This window comes from Mastomys coucha, unplaced genomic scaffold (genome assembly GCF_008632895.1).
Source record: "Mastomys coucha isolate ucsf_1 unplaced genomic scaffold, UCSF_Mcou_1 pScaffold6, whole genome shotgun sequence".
NCBI classification, from domain to species: Eukaryota; Metazoa; Chordata; class Mammalia; order Rodentia; family Muridae; genus Mastomys; species Mastomys coucha.
Window position 1 is genome coordinate 125,722,026 of NW_022196912.1, and position 18,180 is coordinate 125,740,205.

General features: G+C 49.2%; 1 long non-coding RNA gene across 1 annotated transcript in view; it reads left to right on the forward strand.

Annotated features, from left to right (window-relative positions):
- Nucleotides 1-11,146, forward strand: part of LOC116080943 — a 17,621-nt gene extending 6,475 nt beyond the window's left edge. Inside the window, exons 2-4 of the long non-coding RNA XR_004114687.1 lie at nucleotides 153-385; nucleotides 1,826-1,917; nucleotides 10,816-11,146. This is a non-coding gene — a long non-coding RNA (uncharacterized LOC116080943). The remainder of the gene's footprint in view (nucleotides 1-152; nucleotides 386-1,825; nucleotides 1,918-10,815) is intronic.
- The last annotated feature ends 7,034 nt before the right edge of the window (nucleotides 11,147-18,180 follow it).

Sequence of the window (18,180 nt, forward strand, 5' to 3'; positions counted from 1 at the left end):
ACTGGGGACTGGGGTGGGGACTGTGGGGTTGGGATTGGGGACTGGGGACTGGGGACTGGGGACTGGGGTGTGGAGAGCAGATGTCGTGGAGGAGGCTCAGTGATGAGGAGGAGGCTCAGTGATGACAATGTAGGCTTTGATACTTTCCACAGTTCAGGCCTCTCCTTCCTGTGTCCAGCATGAACCTGCACTCAAACCTGCAGTCCTGCCCTCACTTCATCAGGAGCCAGCCTGGGCAGTGGCCCCACCATGGCTGACCATGGCTGACCGCTTCACAGCTTCACAGCGGCTTCCTCCCCTTTCCTCTCAGCACTCACCTCTGACTTCCAGTTTAACCTCCCTGTACCAGAAGTGGACTCCTAAACAGGAAGCCAAACCCAGCACTGTAAGTTGTAAGCCTGAGCTCCTTCCACAGCCCTGAGACTGGTGGGGAGGGGCTGGGAGAACAAAACTCTTCAAACCCTGGGGATCTGGTCTCCTCTACCACAGTGGCCAGTCAGGCCACATCGAACCCAATCAGTGTGTGCTAGGGTGGCAGAGGGACAAAGGGGACAGGAACTCTCTGCCACCTCGGCTTCCAGGGAATTTTCACAGAGACTGCCTGTGAACCACACTTCCCTCACCTCTCCTGTGGGCATTAAGAGTCTGTATGAAGGAAGTCAGCAAAGTTGGCATTTTTAAGTCTGGCCAAGAGCCCATGGAAGGAAGTTCACAGGCCCGGGAATGAACCAGCCACTATTATTCTACTAAACGGGGCTGTCCTGGTTAGTTTTTGTTTATTTATTTGTTTGTTTGTTGCTTAGTTAGATTCATCTGGGAAAAAGGAGCCAGAGCTGGTTCCTCTTGATTGAAAAGATGTTTTCATCTGATTTCCTATAGGCAAGTCGGTAGTGCATTTTCTTGGTTAATGATTGATGTAGGTGGGCCAACCCACAGTGGGTGGTGTCACCCCTGGGGAGGTAGTCCTGATTTGTATAAGAAATGAAAAAATAAGAAAGCCAATAAGAAGCAAATCAGTAAGAACAAGCCAGTAAGTAGCTCCACAGCTTCTTCTGTTCCCTCCTCCAGGTTCCTGTCCTGGCCTCCTTCAGTGAAGGGCTAGGATGTGACTGGAAGCTGAAATAAACCCTTTCCTTCCCATGTTGCTTTCAGTCATGGTGTTTCAGCACAACAACAGAAACCCTAAGTAAGATGGCCAAAGTATCAAGCTGGCCTCTAAGTTGTATCTCTAGACCCAGTGAGAACTCATCAGAGAAGTGTCTGTGCAATAGAGAGGTTAATGAAGAAATGCACCTCTGTTTCAAGCTCAGAGAATAAGTATTAGCCACAAATGGGGCACACGTATCATATGCACACACACGTTCACATGCATTTATGCACACACTCATATGAATGCACACACACACACACACACACACACACACACACACACGGCTCAGTGACCATCTTGGAAGAGCCAGAGGCTGGGACCAGACAGAAACAGTGTCTACACAGAACCTTGTACTCATGAACCCACAACAGTAATGGTTGCCTGCACAAGACCTGTACAAGATCAAACCGGTCAACATTCCAAGGAGCTGTTGACAGTTATGGCTTCTGCAAGAGACAATTTTCTTTAGTGTAGATCCTGGTAGGATCAGACCCCACTGGATAACCACACTCATGAGTATGGGCCGTGTGCATTGGACGTGGTGGGTTACTAAGAAAGAGGGAAGGGCTGGTAAGGTAGGGGGTAGATCTGGGAGGAGCTGGGGGGGGAGTGCAGAGTGGATGGAATCAAAATATATCGAATAAAATTCTTAATTAGTAAAACTGTATTTTAAAGGGAGAGAGAGAGGTTGGCATCAACGCGTGACTATCTTGAACATTCTGAAGGGGTCTCATGTATCCATTGCTGACTCTGGTGCCTGCACAGAGGTATGTCTAACAAACAGCGAGCTGCTGTCTCCACCAGAAAACAAATGAACAAACGACACTACAGAGAAACCATAGCACTGCTAGAGCTGAGGGTCAACAGGGTACTCCCGCCAGGAGATGGCACACAAGGCTCTACACTCCAGAGAGGTTTGCATGTCTGCAAACAGGCCTTCTGACATTGTCCCTCTGGGATGAGGGATGAAGGCTGACCGACAGGCCTGAGGCAGATGGAGTGGGGACCATTTATTCTCCAGAGCCAGGAAGACCCTGCCCCTCATCCAGGGCTGCAGAGCAGATCCTACTTGGAACAGCGTTCAAACCAGCAGCCCAGGGACTGGTTCAGTTCTGCAGCCGTGCACTGCATACCCCGCTCCCTCTCCCCATGCCTGATGTGCAGGCTGGGCATTCCAGGTGCCAAAGGCATGTTTGGGGGTGGGGGTAGGGGGTGGAGGGTGGAGGGTATCTTCTGTAAGCTGAGGAACTATTCTTATTGTCCCAGTTCTTAGCCTCTGGCCCCAGCCCCCAGCCCCCACCCCCACCGTGGGAGAAGAGGGGCCAGAGCTAGGTCTGGATGTTGCTTTTACTAGGTCATTCCTTGGATTATTTCTGACTTCTTCTGTGCCCTGGCACTAGATACCATCAGGGGCTATGCCCCACGGGTGTGCCAGCCTCACCTGTGCCTTCTTTGCCACCTCTATTGCAGGTTTTTCCTGACTTTTTTTTTTTTTCACTTCTGCCCTGAGCCTATACCAGGAACCTCTAGTTTCCGCTGTTATTCTCGGTGCTCTCTGGTCAGTCAGGGTCCCTGTGGGAAACAGATGGCTTCCTGAAAATGAGGGGAATTCCAGGAGTGTTATTTACCAAGGAGAGGTTTATAGAGAGAGTGGGAGTGGGCATCAAGGCAGAGGAGGGATCCTGGCCCTGTTCGACAAGACCACTTCCACTTCTAGAGCTAGAGGGACAGAGAATGAAAGAGAGAGCCAGTGAGAGAAGGCTAGCCCTGAGAGGACTGATGCAGACCTACTGTGGTGATCCACTGGTAGAAGGCAGATTCATCTTCTGATTTGCTCTCTAGCCCCATTCTGACCTCCCACCGGGGCACCTTGATGGATACCAACTCAGTTCTTGGATGCAGTCCAGGAGAGCAGAGATGACGGAGGCATCGGGACCTCTGCGTGTTTTGTTCTTTGAGAGTTCCTGGGGCAGTCTTTTTGCTTCATAGGAGCAACTGTGCATAACAAGGCTCCTTTGCTACAAGCAAACCACTATGTCATCCATGCCTGTCACAGGGCATTCTGTGACAAGGTAGCATCTCTTGCAGAACCCATGTATGTGGCAGTCTTGCTTCAATGCCCCACACCCCTTAAGCTACATTGCAGGATTCTCTCTGACAACCCTAGTCCAGTAGTATGGCCTTGCATTCCCTAGTGTGCCACCTCTTCCCCCATCCCTGCCCTCCCCCTCCCCCTCTACCCGCTCCCTCTGCCCTCCCCCTCTTTTTTTTTTCTTTTCTTTTCTTTTTTTTTTTTTTCTTTTTTTGGTTTTTCAAGACAGGGTTTCTCAGTAGTTTCTCAGTATAGTCTTGGCTGTCCTGGAACTCACTCTGTAGACTAGGCTGGCCTCAAATTCAGAAATCTGCCTGCCTCTGCCTCCCAAGTGCTGGGATTAAAGGCATGTGCCATCACCGCCTGGCTCCTCCTCCTCTCTTCCCCGTCTCCCTCTACCCTCCCTCTCTGCCCTCCTCCTCCCCCTCACCTCTCCCTCAAGTACTCCTAACCAAAGCTAAGCTGTAGGATTTTCTGTTATGTGACAAAATACCTCAGAAAAGCAAACTTAAAGCACCCAATTATTTTTTAAAATTTTATTTATTGGAACTTATATGAAACTCAATATTTATATCAAGCTGGCCTTGAACTGGAGAGCCACCTGCCTCTGCCTCTCCAGGGCTGGGGTTAAAGACATGCACCACCACAGCCAGCTCAGTCATTTATTTTAATGAACAATTTCAGAGTTTTAGTTCACAGTCACTTGGCCTCACTACTTTCAGGCCTGTGGGAAGGCAATAAACACATCATTGTGGGAGGGCTTAGTGGAGGGAGGGAAACACCGAGGAAGGGGCAGGCTGAGGTCCCTGTGCCCTTCAGGAATATACCCTTATGATTTCCTTCCAGTCTTTTAACGGTCCTACTGCCTCCCACTTTCCCCAGCCACTGAGGACCAAGCCTTCACCACACAAGCAGTCGAAGGACTTTCCAGATCCAAACGACAGCACTGTAGCCTCCAAGCCCCAAGTTGATAGTTCAAGTACATTTGGCATCAGGTCCAGCATGGACTGAACATTTGTACCACCACCCCCCAAAATTAAGGGTTGAAATCCTACCCTGAATTCAGATTACAGGGGAGGCGTTGGGAGGTGGTTAGAGTGTCAACCTCATGAGAGGTGGAAATACTGTCCTTAAGGGGGAAACTGGAGAGAAGCCAAGGAATCCTCCTGTAATGTGAGGATTCAGAGACAATTTGGTGTCTGCAAACTAGAAAGGAGGCCCTTGCCAAGCTCACACCCACCAGCACCTTGATATTTAATCTCTGCTATGCTTACGATACCCAGTTTATGGCCGGGCGCTGGTGGCACATGCCTTTTATCCCAGCACTTGGGAGGCAGAGACAGGCAGATTTCTGAGTTTGAGGCCAGCCTGGTCTACAGAGTAAGTTCCAGGACAGCCAGAGCTACACAGAGAAACCCTGTCTCAAAAAAACCAAAAAACCAAACCAAAACAAAACAAAACAAAAGTGACCCAGTTTATGCTATGTATTTTCTTGTTTGCATTTTGTTTGAGGCAGGGTCTCACTTTACAGCCCTGTTGGACTGGAGCTTGCTGGACCTGATCATCCTCCTGCCTCTGCCTTCTGAGCACGGGGATTGTAGGCATGTGCCACCACATCTGGCTGTCTTGTTTTCAAGACAAGCTCTCATGTAATCCAGGCTAGATCTGATCTTCTAGTATCCTATCTCTGCCTTCCAAGTACTGGAGTATTAGAGATATGTGTCACCACGCCTGGCTTGGTATTTATTTTAACAGTTTGAACTAGGATAAGCCCCTGGCCCACCTACAAATTCACAATCCCCCAAATGTTGTGTAGAACAAGCAGTGTGTCCGTGTCCTCAAAGCCCACCTTTCCCCATCTTGAGCATTCAGAAGCACCAGGATGCTGCATGTCCAATCCACGAGTTTTCATCTGGAGAATCTGCATTTCCTGCAAGCTCCTAGGTTACTGAGACCCACCCTAGGCATCTCTGACCCATCCACATGGCCGCACCCAAAGGCTGAGTGAGGCCAGGAGCCCAGCAGCACTCTTCACAAACGCTGCCCCCAAAGGCTGATGGAGGCCAGGAGCCCAGCAGCTCTTCACAAATGCTGCCAGGAGTGTGGAGACACTTTGCTGTGCTTTTTCTTCACAACACAAGGAATATAACATCTTATTCAAAAAGTTATTACATGCATTGCTCATTGCTCTTTGCCCTGTTAGAATGCAAGTGGTGGGAGGATAATGATGCCTTGATCCTCAGTCCTGAGAGCTGTACCCAGAGGAGAGTGGATGTCCAGTGAATGAATGAATGAGTGAGTGAGTGAGTGAGTGAGTGAGTGAATGGCAGGTAGGGGATTCCCCAGCACCCACACCCAGAAACCTTGGGGTGAAGCTGGTAGGTAGAAAAATGAAGAGGGAAGAGGAAACTAAGAAGAAGGGGACCTCTGACACTGGATGACTACCTTTTCGGGGACCTTCCCTTTATGTTAATCCTGGCTCCCTAACATCTGACTACATCAGAGAAGCATCAGGGCTGCCCCGTAACTGCTGACAACTGTTGCCAGTCCTCGGCCCACCCCTGCTCAGATCCTTGCCAGCATCCAGGCTCTGCTTATCTTTAAGCTCCTAGATGGGGAGCCCAGCCCCCATCTCTCCTCAACTCTCCATGGCCTTCCCAGCCTCCCGTCACCTGCAATTCTGATACTATTCTCCATGGGTCAAGTGCCCACTGCTGTGGAGGGGAGAGGTCTAAGGGGAAGGAAGCAGGCCAGATACTGGCTTCTGCCCCTGTTCTGTGGACCCTGGGTGACCATCTTGTCATAGAAACCTTGGCTTTGGCCACGGAGGATGGTGAGTGTCCTTCCACTCGCTGTCTTGGTTGAAAGGTGTCTGGAAGATTCCGGGACCTCCCCCAAGCCCTGGCTAGGCTGCTCTTCATCTGGTCCTTCAGGGTTGTTTCTCAGATTGTTGAATTAAGGCAAACTGAGCACCCCTTGATTGGCGTGTGTGTGTGTGTGTGTGTGTGTGTGTGTGTGTGTGTGTGTGTGTGTGTTTGAGATTTAACCTTGAGTTAAGTGTCATTTGCTGGCCCCAGGTGGCTGGACAGATCTGACCTCATTTACCTGTCAGTATGACTCTATGGAGTGTTTCTGTTTCACAGAGAGGAGATGGCTATTTGGGAGGTACAACCAGAGCTGGAAGGTCAGGTTCCAAGACTGGCTCTCAGTGCCTCCTGTCCTCTCCTTGTACAGCATCACGTTGTTTTATGAGCCTGCTTGGGATCTGTTTTGTAATAACATGTAGCAAGAGGTTATCAAGCTGGATGCTGGGGCAAGCATCTGTAATCTCAGCACTTAGGAGGCTAATGCAAGAAGATCATGGGGTTTGGGCCAGCCTGGTCCACATAGTAGGACCAAATCTCGAAAAACTAAGGAAAAATGTTTTGAGCTATTTATATGTTGTTCTTGCTTCCGTTTGCCCATCTGTAAAATGGGCAACAGTAGTATCTACCTGGGGATTTTTTTTTTGTCAGAATTATGTATACTAGCAGGCATGGCTTATGGTGAGGGTTCAAAGGCTTTTGCTGTGCCCCTGCACTTCAGGGAGGTCCTGGGTCTCTAGCCTCACAGCTCGTTTGCATAATTGGCAGCCCTGAGTGTGCAGCCCAGTGGCTTGACCTCCACACACCCCCACTAGCTGAATGACAGTGCCTGCTTTCCTCGTCGCCCACACTCACTTCCCCTGCACAGACAGCACGCTCAGGAACAAGGCGATCTGTCCCTTTTGCCAATGCCAGAGACAGCAGCTGGCCCTGCTGATGTCAGACACAGTGAGGCCAACTGCGGCAGTTTGTACTGGTAGCAGAAGAGATGCTGAAGCAGCAAGCGCCTCTGAAGCCAGCCAGAGGGCACAGCATTGTCCTCCCAGGGACACTGAAGGGAAGCCACACACTCCGCATAGCTCTGCCAACCCAGCCAGGTGAGGACGGGTAAGGTAGCTAGTGTCCCTTGGGGACTCTGATGGAGGGCACGGGTCTACTGAGTTTAAACAGTGTGCCAGAGCCTTTCCCCCCTTCCTCCTTTCCTCCCCTCCTTCTTTCTCCCTCCTAAAGACACACACATTCACACACACACACTCATTAACACACACACACATACACTCACACACTCACTCATTCACATATTCACACAGTCACACTCACTCACATATTCTCTCACAACTCACATATTCACTCACAAATCACCCACACACTCATACTCTTACACACTCACACACTCACTCATTCACCTATTCACACTCTCACTCACAAATATTCATACTGTCACTCACACACACTCACATACTCACACACTCATACTCTCACTCACATACTCACACACTCATATTCTCACACACACTCATTCACATATGCACACTCACACACACTTACATACACTCTCACATATACTCATTCACACACTCTCACTCACACACTCATACTCTCATTCATACTTACACTCTCACTCACTCATTCACATATTCACACATACAATCATACTCATACTCACACACATACTAACATACATACTCATTCACATAATCACATACTCATACACACACTTACAACACTCTCATATACTCACTTACACACTCACACATACTTTCTCACACTCATTCACACACTTTCAAAAACACAATTATACATATACTCACACACATACTCACATATTCATACATACACTCACACACACTCACATACAACACTCTCACATACGTACATACACTCACACACTTATTCAGACACTCACACTCACACACACTTTCACATACATTCTCACTCACATACTCATTCACACACACACACTCACTCACACACATTCACACATACAACTGTCACATACACTCACAGACACATCCACCCATACACTCTCACAAACATTCACATTCACACTGACACACACACACTCATACACTCATTCTCATACACACTCACATACACATTCACACACTCACATACTCATGCACTCACTCACACACACATGAGGTTACAGGACATCACTTGCTTCACTTTCTTATTTTTTCCTTTTGAGCCAGAGTCTCACTATGTAGGTCTGGCTGGCCATCTGATGCATGGGCTCGAGTTCCAAAATAAGCAAGAAGCTGAAGAGAACTTGAGTACCATGTTCATCTCTCTGCTTTCCAACTGCAATGCTCATCCAGCTCTGCTTCCTGACTGCAGAGATGGAAGGGTACGTGGTCACACCCTCCTCACCGTGAACAACTGAACCCTGGGAGGCAAAATAAAACCTTCCTTCCTGGAGTTGCTCTTTGGGCAATTTGTCAGAACAACAAGAAAAGTAACTAACACTCGTGGTTAATTTAGTTAAATATGTATATATATATATATATGTATATGTATTTTTTTTAACAAGATAGATACTATACAAACTTCAAGTGAGAAACTACAGGCTCAGACCCATGGAGTCATGTGCCCCAGGAGCCTCTTTGAATTTCTTTTAGGCTTTTTTGTTTGTTTTATCTTCATATCTCTACGTCTTATGTTTACTCTGTTCTTTTTTTGGTTTTCCCATTTGAGATATATTTATTTATCCAAATACAAGCCTATGGCCTCAGCCTCTCTGGAGACAAAGGGAGGAAGATCTCTAGCTCAAGATCTACCCAGATTCCAGAGCAAGTTTGGTGTCAGTCCCTAACTAGCATGATCCTATTTAAAAGAAAAAAAAAATTAAGGGGCTGGAGAGGGGCTGGAGAGAGGGCTCAGCAGTCAGATTATGTACTGTTCTTGCAGAGGACCTGAGGAGAGGGGCTGGAGAGAGGGCTCAGCAGTCAGATTATGTACTGTTCTTGCAGAGGACCTGAGGAGAGGGGCTGGAGAGATGGCACAGCAGTCAGAAGTATGGATTGTTCTTGCAGAGGACCTGAGTTCAGCTCTCTGCACACACAGGTGGTTCACAGCCGACTATAACTCCAGCTCCGGGGGTGGCTGACACTTCTGTGTCTGTGGACATCTGTATGCATGTGCACATAGTTGCACACATACATCGGTGCACAATTAAAAATAAATCTTAGCCGGGTGGTGGTGGTGCACGCCTTTAATCCCAGCACTTGGGAGGCAGAGGCAGGCAGATTTCTGAGTTCGAGGCCAGCCTGGTCTACAGAGTGAGTTCCAGGACAGCCAGGGCTATACAGAGAAACCGTGTCTCAAAAAAACAAACAAAAAAAAAATCTTAAGGAAGGAAGGGAGGGAAGGAAGGAAGGTGGGAGGGAGAGAAGGAAGGGAGGGAAGGAAGGAGGGAGGGAGGGAAGGAAGGAAGGAAGGAAAGGAAGGAAGGTGGGAGGGAGGGAAGGAAGGAGGGAGGGAAGGAAGGAAGGAAGGGAAGGAAGGAAGGTGGGAGGGAAGGAAGGAAAGAAGGAAGGAGGGAGGGAAGGAAGGAAGGAGGGAGGGAAGGAGGGAAGGAAGGAAGGTGGGAGGGAAGGAAGGAAGGGAAAGAAGGAAGGTGGGAGGGAAGATGCTATATGGAGCTCTTGCAGAGGACCCGAGATTAGTTCTCAGCACTCGAGCTGGCTCACAGGGGACTGTAACTTCAGTTTCAGAGGCTCCAGCACCCTTTTCTGGCCTCCACTGACACTGCACACACATGGTGCACAGGCACAAATGCAGGTAACACACTCCTACACATAAAATAAAAACGTGTAAAGGTCTGTGGGTGTGACTAGGAGACAGAGTACTTGTCTACTATGTCAAGGCCGTTGGTTCTGTAAGAAGCACGGGGTGTAGGGGGATGTGATTGGCTAGCTGCTGGTTACAGCCGCTGAGAACTGAGCCCTTTCACTCGCCCTCTTCCGCAGACACTTCTACCCCTTTATGTTTGGTTAAGGTGATACTCAGATACTGTGCCCGGAGAAACACTAGTCACTGCTGGTACAAATTACAGACAGTTTCTGTTTATATAACGTGTTTTGTTCATGCAGAACATCTAGTTGATTGATATATGGGTGATTGGTAAACAAGGTACACTGTCAGTGTTTCTGTTCGGCATGTTTCAAAGCCAGTGGCAGTAAACACCCCAACAACTAAAAGGGGGGCCTTCCTGGCTGTGGTACCTTTAATCTTAGCACCTGAGAAGCTAAAACAGGGGGATCGCCAGCATTTCAAGGCTGCCTGGACTATATGCTACCAAAGAAAAAGAAACAAAGTGTCACACTGAAGGTAATAAGTAAGCCTTTGCAATAAACGGAGGCACTCCCCTGAAAGACAAGCTGAACCCTCCCCTAGGAAAGCCCTTCCTTCCTTTAAAAAAAATAGTCACTTATCCATGTGTGTGTGGGTTGGTTCATTGGGATGGCACATGTACCAGGGCACACTTGTGGAGGTCGGAGAACATCTTGTGGACTGTGTTTTCTCCTTCTTCTACCATGTGGGTCTTGTGGCTCAAACTGGGGTTGTTTGGCAGTAAAGTGCCTGCCTTTACCTATGGAGCCACCTTGCCAGCCCTGTAGATGTTTCTGATTGAGAAAGAAAGCTACCTCTTGCGTGTGGTTGCTTTGCTTGGTACTGTTTGTTTATGTGATTATTTTGTTTCAACACAGGACCCTGGAGCTTATCATGAAATCCAGACTGGTCCTGACTTCCCAGTTCTCCTGTCTCCACCTGCTGAATGCTGTGGTTACAGAAGTGAGCCACGTTGCCAGGCTAGTTTGTACCCTGCCGTCTTGAAACTGGCTTGTTTTAGTGGTAAACGTCCACAAGGATCTCCCTGAAAGCTGCTATCCCTAAGGCTCACTCGGCCATTCAAAAGGCAGCAGTTGCAGTGATTGGTGCTGATGCCCAGAGAAGACTGTGGTAGTGGTTTTTTTGTTTTTGTTTTTGTTTTTTGTTTTTTGTTTTATTGGTATCGCTGTTGCTGTTTTTATTAGGAGTTTGGTTACAACCTTCCAAGACAGAAAAACACAAACCTAATAAAGGATTTGTACCCAGAGGGTATAAAGAAGACTTGTAACTCAATAATAAGACAAACAACCCAATAAAAAATGAGAAAAAAATCTTGAACGTGTGCTAGCAGAGATAGCGACCGATGACAAATGAACACAGAGTGTCGTCATCTGTCGTCTTCACGGCTGTAGTTCAGGCCAGAATGACTAAGGCGTGGACATTGCAAGCCAGTGAGGATGCTGAGCCTCTGGAGCTCTTAGACGGGGACAGGAACACAAACCGGCTCATCCCTGTCATAAGCAGCCAGGTCTTTTCTTGTATTAAGTCATGCGCTTGTGTATTCGCACCCGCTGTTCCTCACTTAACCCTTGAGCAGTAAACCACTCACAGCCAGACCTAGCATCTTGGGCTATAACAACAATCCCAAATGGAAATAACCCAATAGCCATTCAACTGGTGAGTGCAAGCTGGGTGTGGTTCGTGCCTGTCATCCAGCTCTTGAGAGGCAGGAGTAGGAAGGTTGCCACCAATTTCAGGGCTATACAGGGAGACTCTGTCCTACAAAGGAGAAGGCCAGGGCAAAGCTCATTGTGCTAAGCACTTGTCCTAAAGCAGGAGGTCTTGACTGTGAGTCTCCAGAACCCATACAAACAGGATTTGGCAGGGATGCATCATCCCAGGTTTTGTAGAGCAAGATGTGACAGGAAGATAGAAGAATCTCCAGACATTCTCTAGCTGGGGCTATAGCCCAGTGGTAGAGTGCTTGCCCTAGGTCTGACCTCGTCTAAAGGAGGGAGTCGTTGGGAGCTGGCTCTGGACATACAGTACTATAATCTTAACTTCTTGGAAACTGAGTCAGGATCTCAAGTTCAAGACCTTCCTGAAGTACAGGGCAAGATCAAGATCAGCATAGGCAACTGTACTGGCTGGTTTGGGGTGTCCACTTGACACAAGCTGGAGTTATCACAGAGAAAGGAGCCTCCTTTGAGGAAATGCCTCCATGAGATCCAGCTGTAAGGCATTTTCTCAATTAGTGATCAAGTGGGGAGGGCCCATTGTGTGTGGTGCCATCCCTGGACTGGTAGTCTTGGGTTCTATAAGAAAGCTGAGCAAGCTGAGCAAGCCAGGGAAGCAAGCCAGTAAGGAACATCCCTCCATGGCCTCTGCATCCGCTCCAAGTTCCTGTCCTGTGTGAGTTCCAGTCCTGACTTCCTTTGGTGATGAACAGCAATGTGGAAGTAAGCTGAATAAACCCTTTCCTCCCCAACTTGCTTCTTGGTCATGATGTTTTGTGCAGGAATAGAAGCCCTGTCTAAGACGGCAACTTAGACATTTTCTCATAATTTTTAGTAAAAAAGGCCTGGGATGTTGGTGAGCTTAATGGGTTCAGGTACTTGCTTCCAAGCCTGATAACCTGAGTTCTGTCTCTGAGGCCTACATGGTGGAAGGAGAGAACTGACCTCCACACACAGAACATGGAATGCTCCCCATAAATAAATGTAATTAAAAATAAAATAAAAGGACAAGGTCTAGCTCAGTAGTAAAGTGCTTGCCTAATGTGCATAGGGCCCTATACCCAGTCCCCAATACCAAATAAGTTAAAGGCAGGAGGGAAGACTCACCATCAGTACCAAGTGTCCTGAAATGTGAAAGCTTCCCTTTCTTGCACAATGCCTCCCTCTCCCCATACCCTAACGGATATTTAACGGTGCATATTCTGGAACACTAGCCTGCTTATCATGAATGTGCAGCTGTGATCTGTGCTCAAGGTACGGGCACAAATCCCAGTGTCCAAGAACCCCTCCTCCAGGGCAGGAAAGCCTGCCTGGTTCTCATGTGTGGCCCCTTCCCCCCCTCCCCGGCCTGGGGTCCCAATCTCAGTGTCTGGACAGGAAGTGGGTCAGCTGTGTTTGCCTGCTGAGTCATGAGTGCATTGGTCACCTTGTCACTCTGTCACCAAGTCCATGTCCTATCCTGAGAAGACACAGGGCACATGGGTCTGCCCCTGGCCTTCTGACTCATGCTCAGGTTCCCATCTGTGAGAGCAGTGGCTGGCTGGGCTGCATGTGCATCTCTGATGGGGCCTGGGGTACCCAGGGAACAGCTCACCCAGGAGTCTGGCAGAAGTAGAAAGAGAAGGCATCTGTGATCCAAGCTCTCATGCCACGTGCATGCACACTGAGGCTCCACTGGGCTTTGCTTACAGGGGGTATTAAGAGTGTGAAGTGCAGCTGTTCGGCCCATGCCTGAGGCACTCCTGAGACGATGCCTTATCCCTTCACACTGGTATACAAAGGCCACCTGATCTGTAAGTCAGATAATGACCCATATGAGGACAACTAGGTGGGATCCCTCCTTCTGATCCAGGAATGCTGCATCCCTCTCCTCTTTGGCTGGGCCCTCTGCCCTTTGTCATTTCCTTATATTAGCCTCCCAGGGTAGCCAAGGTGGCATGTTAGCTTTGGGGTAGCTGAGTTTGGAGGCCTGTGTGTCTGCAGCATCCAGGACAGACCAGTATAGTACAGCCGAGGGAGAGAGCAAGAGGCACAGGCCCTAGGGTTGGACCTGCTGGGCTTCACCAGCTGCCTCTCCCAATCCCCCGTGTAGTGTCTCTTCTTCATCTCTGTACACAGAGCCCTGCTGGAGGCGTTTCAGGGGCAGGAACCTCTGCCCTTCTGCCTGTCCAGGAAACCAGGCCCTTGCCCTTTTCTGCCTCTCAGAGGCAGTTCCGTAGCCTTTCTTCTCCTCCCATGCCTGTATGTCTGTCTGTATGTCACTCGTGTGTTTGGTACCCCAGGACGTCAGAATTGGGTATTGGGTCCCCTGGAACTGAAGTTATAGACAGTTGTGGACTGTGATGTGGGCCCTGGGAATTGAACCCAGATCCTCTAGGAAGGGCGGGCAGTGCTTTTAACCACCGAGCCAATTTCCAGCCCCAGTTTGTTTACTTTAACCGGGGGCCTAGTTCCCTTACTTCCTAACCTGGAAACCCTGTTTCCTAAAGGAAGACACTGATTGGTATCGTGCTATTGAATAGAGCAGCCAGAATTGGAGAGTTAAGCAACTTGTTTGAAGCCACAGGGCTGAAGTGGCCTAGAACCCAGGCCACTGACCACGGAATTGTGGGTTCTAACAGCTCTCATTTTTGTGGCTTAGTGTGTCCTGATTTGTGATTGTGGTAGGAGTGCCCACCCTAGCAAGCCTTCTGCAGGAACACCATGTTAGTGTTTTCTGTAATCAGGCCTCTGGGGTGGCTCTGAGCTACCTGCCAAGTGTTTTGGGGGCTCTTGACAGGAACTTGGAACCTGTTCCTCCTTCCTGGAACATTCTAGAAACAATGCTGCTTCTCTCATCTCAGAAGAAGCAACCTGGAAGAGGTGGGTACCTCAGAAAGGATGGGGGCTGCTTCACAGCCTGCATGCCGAGCATAGACTGCAGAGGGCCTCACAGGGAACCCTGGGAATATGATAGGATTATGCATCTTCCCTGGGTCACATGACATTCGGTCTCCAAAGCCCAGGGATGCATTGCAGTGCCCAAGGAGGCCAACACACTGAAGTGGCTTGAAGGAGAGCCAAGAGGCTAGCTTTGGAAGGGGGTGGGGGGAGCAAAGCATTCCTGTTGGAAGTCAAGGCTCCCCTCCCCCCACCTTGCGACTTTCTGAAAGGCCGGGTGAACTTGTCAGGTATGTTCTCAGATGTGCTGCCTCCTCCTCTGCTCTGTGAGCGCCCTGCAGTCTCTGGGTGGGCACAGAGGCCTGGAGATGCCCCACAGCTGCCATCTGAGGCCACACAGCAGCCCCAGGGTTCCTATGCTTATGGTTCTGCTATCAAACAAGCTGGCTTAAGGCCAGGGGTGCAGCCTGTGCCAGGCAGCGGGAGGTGGGCTGAGGATTCGCTGGAGCTGGGGTGGAAGCTCTGGCCCTGGCCCTGCTGGCCAGGAAGGAGCAATCTGCTTGGTGGCTGTCAGAGTAAGCGCTTCTCCCGGAGGGGCCTTGGTCTCTGCTGGCCAGCAGTGAGGAAAGGCTCATTGTGGCACTGGCTCTTTTATATGCTACCTCCATCTTTGTCCCTCTGGCCCTCTCGGCCATTGCTGATGGCCTTGGTTGTAGCTAGGTCACTGTGAAGCCCAGAAAGGTTAGTTCCACGAGAAAAGGAAGTGGTACCTGGATCTCTTTTCCCAGCAGTTCTCAACCTTCCTCATGCTGGGACCCCTTAAAACCTTTCCTCACGTTGTAGTGACCCCACCACCACAACCATAAAGTTATTTTTGTTGCTACTTTATAACTGCAGTTTTCCTGCCATTATGAATAGTAATATAAACATCTGTGTTTTCTAATGCTCTTAGGCAACCCCTATGAAAGGGTTAGTTGCCAGGCAGTGGTGGCACATGCCTTTAATCCCAGCACTTGGGATGCAGAGACAGGCAGATTTCTGAGTTCGAGGCCAGCCTGGTCTACAGAGTGAGTTCCAGGACAGCCAGGGCTATACAGAGAAACACTGTCTCGAAAAAAAAGAAAAAGAAAAGAAAAAAGAAGAAAGGGTTAGTTGACCCAAAGGGGTCATGACCCACAGGTTGAGAACGACTGCTGTATACCCTGTCCCACTCCCCTGCCAGGGTCTGCCTCACAGCCCCCCAGGAATGCAGGTTTGATGGAATCTATTCTGTTCCTTGTTCTCCATGCTCCTGGCTTCTGGTCCCTACTCTGGCTATCAGAGCTGGTCCTGCCCCCATCCCCCCCTACCAACCCCCCCACATCACATCCTTGATAGCCTCATCCCCAGCCTCTGTTCCTGCCATTGATGGCTTATTCTCTGTTCTCTTTATTATCAACTTGGCCTTCAAGATCGCACTTAGGCACTCTCTTCCTTAAGCCGCCGTCCCTGGGCCACCTACTTCTCTACTCCCTACTCCACTGGGCTTGCAGAGGGAAGGGTATACAGTTTAGGCCAAGGCACCGGTTTAGGGTGGAAAGGCAAGTCACTAAGGGACTTCACTCTCAGGTTCCAGGTGGGGACCGAGGACTGCCAAAGGCTGCAAGGAGGGACTTTCCCCACCTTGCCCACCTGGCCCCTCAGGGCCTACACTCCTACAACACTAGCAGTGACTTACACAACTCAGAGCTTCAGTCACTTCATTTGTAGACAGAGGACGGGAGACTAGTGCCAGGCAGCAGGCTACAGCATGTCAGGCCTCTGTACTTCACACGGTTTGCTAGCTGCTACTAATGACAACTTGATTCATTCAGACATCCAGACAGTGCCTGGGGGAGAGGAGATTGTAGCAACCCCAGCTCTGTACTGTCACACCCTTCAAGCATGTGTGTGTGTGTATGTATGTATGTGTGTGTGTGTTTGTGTGTATGTGTGTGTTTGTGTGTCTATGTGTGCATGTGTGTGTGTCTATGTGTATCTGTATGTATGTGTGTGTGCATGTGAATATATGTGCCTGTATGTATGTGTTTATGTGTGTGTGCATGTACATGTATGTCTGTATTTACATGTATATGTGTGCATGTCTGTGTGTCTATGTGTGTGTCTGTGTGTATATGAGCATGTATATGTGTGTGCATGTGTGTGTATGTGTGTATGCATCTATATATGTATGTATGTATGTGTGCATATGTTAGTGTGTCTGTGTCTATGTGTGCATGTGTGTGTATATGTGTGCATGTGTGTGTGCGTGTGTGTATAGAGTGTGTATATGTGTGTGTGTGCGTGTGTGTGTATGTGTGTGTATATGTGTGCGTGTATATGTGTGCATGTCTGTGTGTCTATGTGTGTGTCTGTGTGTATATGAGCGTGTATATGTGCATGCACATGTGTGTGTATGTGTATATGTGTATGCATATATATATGTATGTGTGCATATGTTAGTGTGTCTGTGTCTATGTGTGCATGTGTGTGTCTATGTGTGTATGTTTCTCTGTGTGCCTGTGTATGCCTGCATGTGTATAGAGTGTGTATATGTGTGCGTGTGTGTGCGCGCGCATGTGTATGTGTGTGTGTGCGTGTGTGTGTGTGTGTGTGTGTATGTGCGTGTGTGTGTGTGTGTGTGTGTATGTGTGTGTGTGTGTGTTTACAGATACATGTGACTGTGTATATGCTGGTAGCAGCCAGAAGAGAACACTAGGTGCCCTACTCTGACAGTTTTCATCTTACTCCTTTGAGGCAAGGTTTCCCACTACTGTAAGCTCCTCTTGTCCCCCCCTCCCCCCCAAGGCTGGAGCTACAGTGTGGCATATGCAGCCACACTGGCATTTCTTCATCATGTGGGCACTAACAGCTGATGTCAGGCCCTCATGTTTGGCATTTCTTCGTCACGTGGGCATTAACAGCTGATGTCAGGCCCTCATGTTTGAGCAGTGCCTAGGCTTTTGTTACTGCAGTAAAACACCTTGACCAAAAGTGGCTTGAGGAAGAAGAGTTTGTTCCAGCTTAAAACTGTCAGGCTCCGGTGCACCACTGAGGGAAGACATGCAGGAGCTGATGCAGAGGCCACGGAGGAGTTCTGCTCACCGCTCCCTTCTCGTTGCTTACCCTGCAGCACGTAGGACCACTAACCCAGAGGGCACTGCCACAGTGAGGCATATCATTCATCAATCAAGAAAATGCCCACAGGCCAATCTGGTGGGAGCATTTTCTCAACTGAAGTTTCCTTATTCTTAAATGACTCTATACATCAGGTGGTGGTGACGCACACCTTTAATCCCAAGACTCAGGAGGCAGAGGCAGGTGGAGCTCTGAGTTTGAGGCCAGCCTGGTCTACAGAGTGAGTTCCAGGACAGCGGGGGGCCACACAGAGAAACCCTGTCTGGGGAGGAGGTGGGGAGTAGCCAGCACAAGCCATAAGTACTTCTACCCACTGAGCCATCTCTTCAACCCCATGGACCAATTTTGATGTCCTTACTGACCTCCAGTCCCCACTGTCACAGTGCAACTTCCTGCACACATCTGTCCTCCCCCTTTATCTGCACCTCTCTGGGACCCTTCAGGGAGTGGGAGTGAGGCAGGACCTCAGAG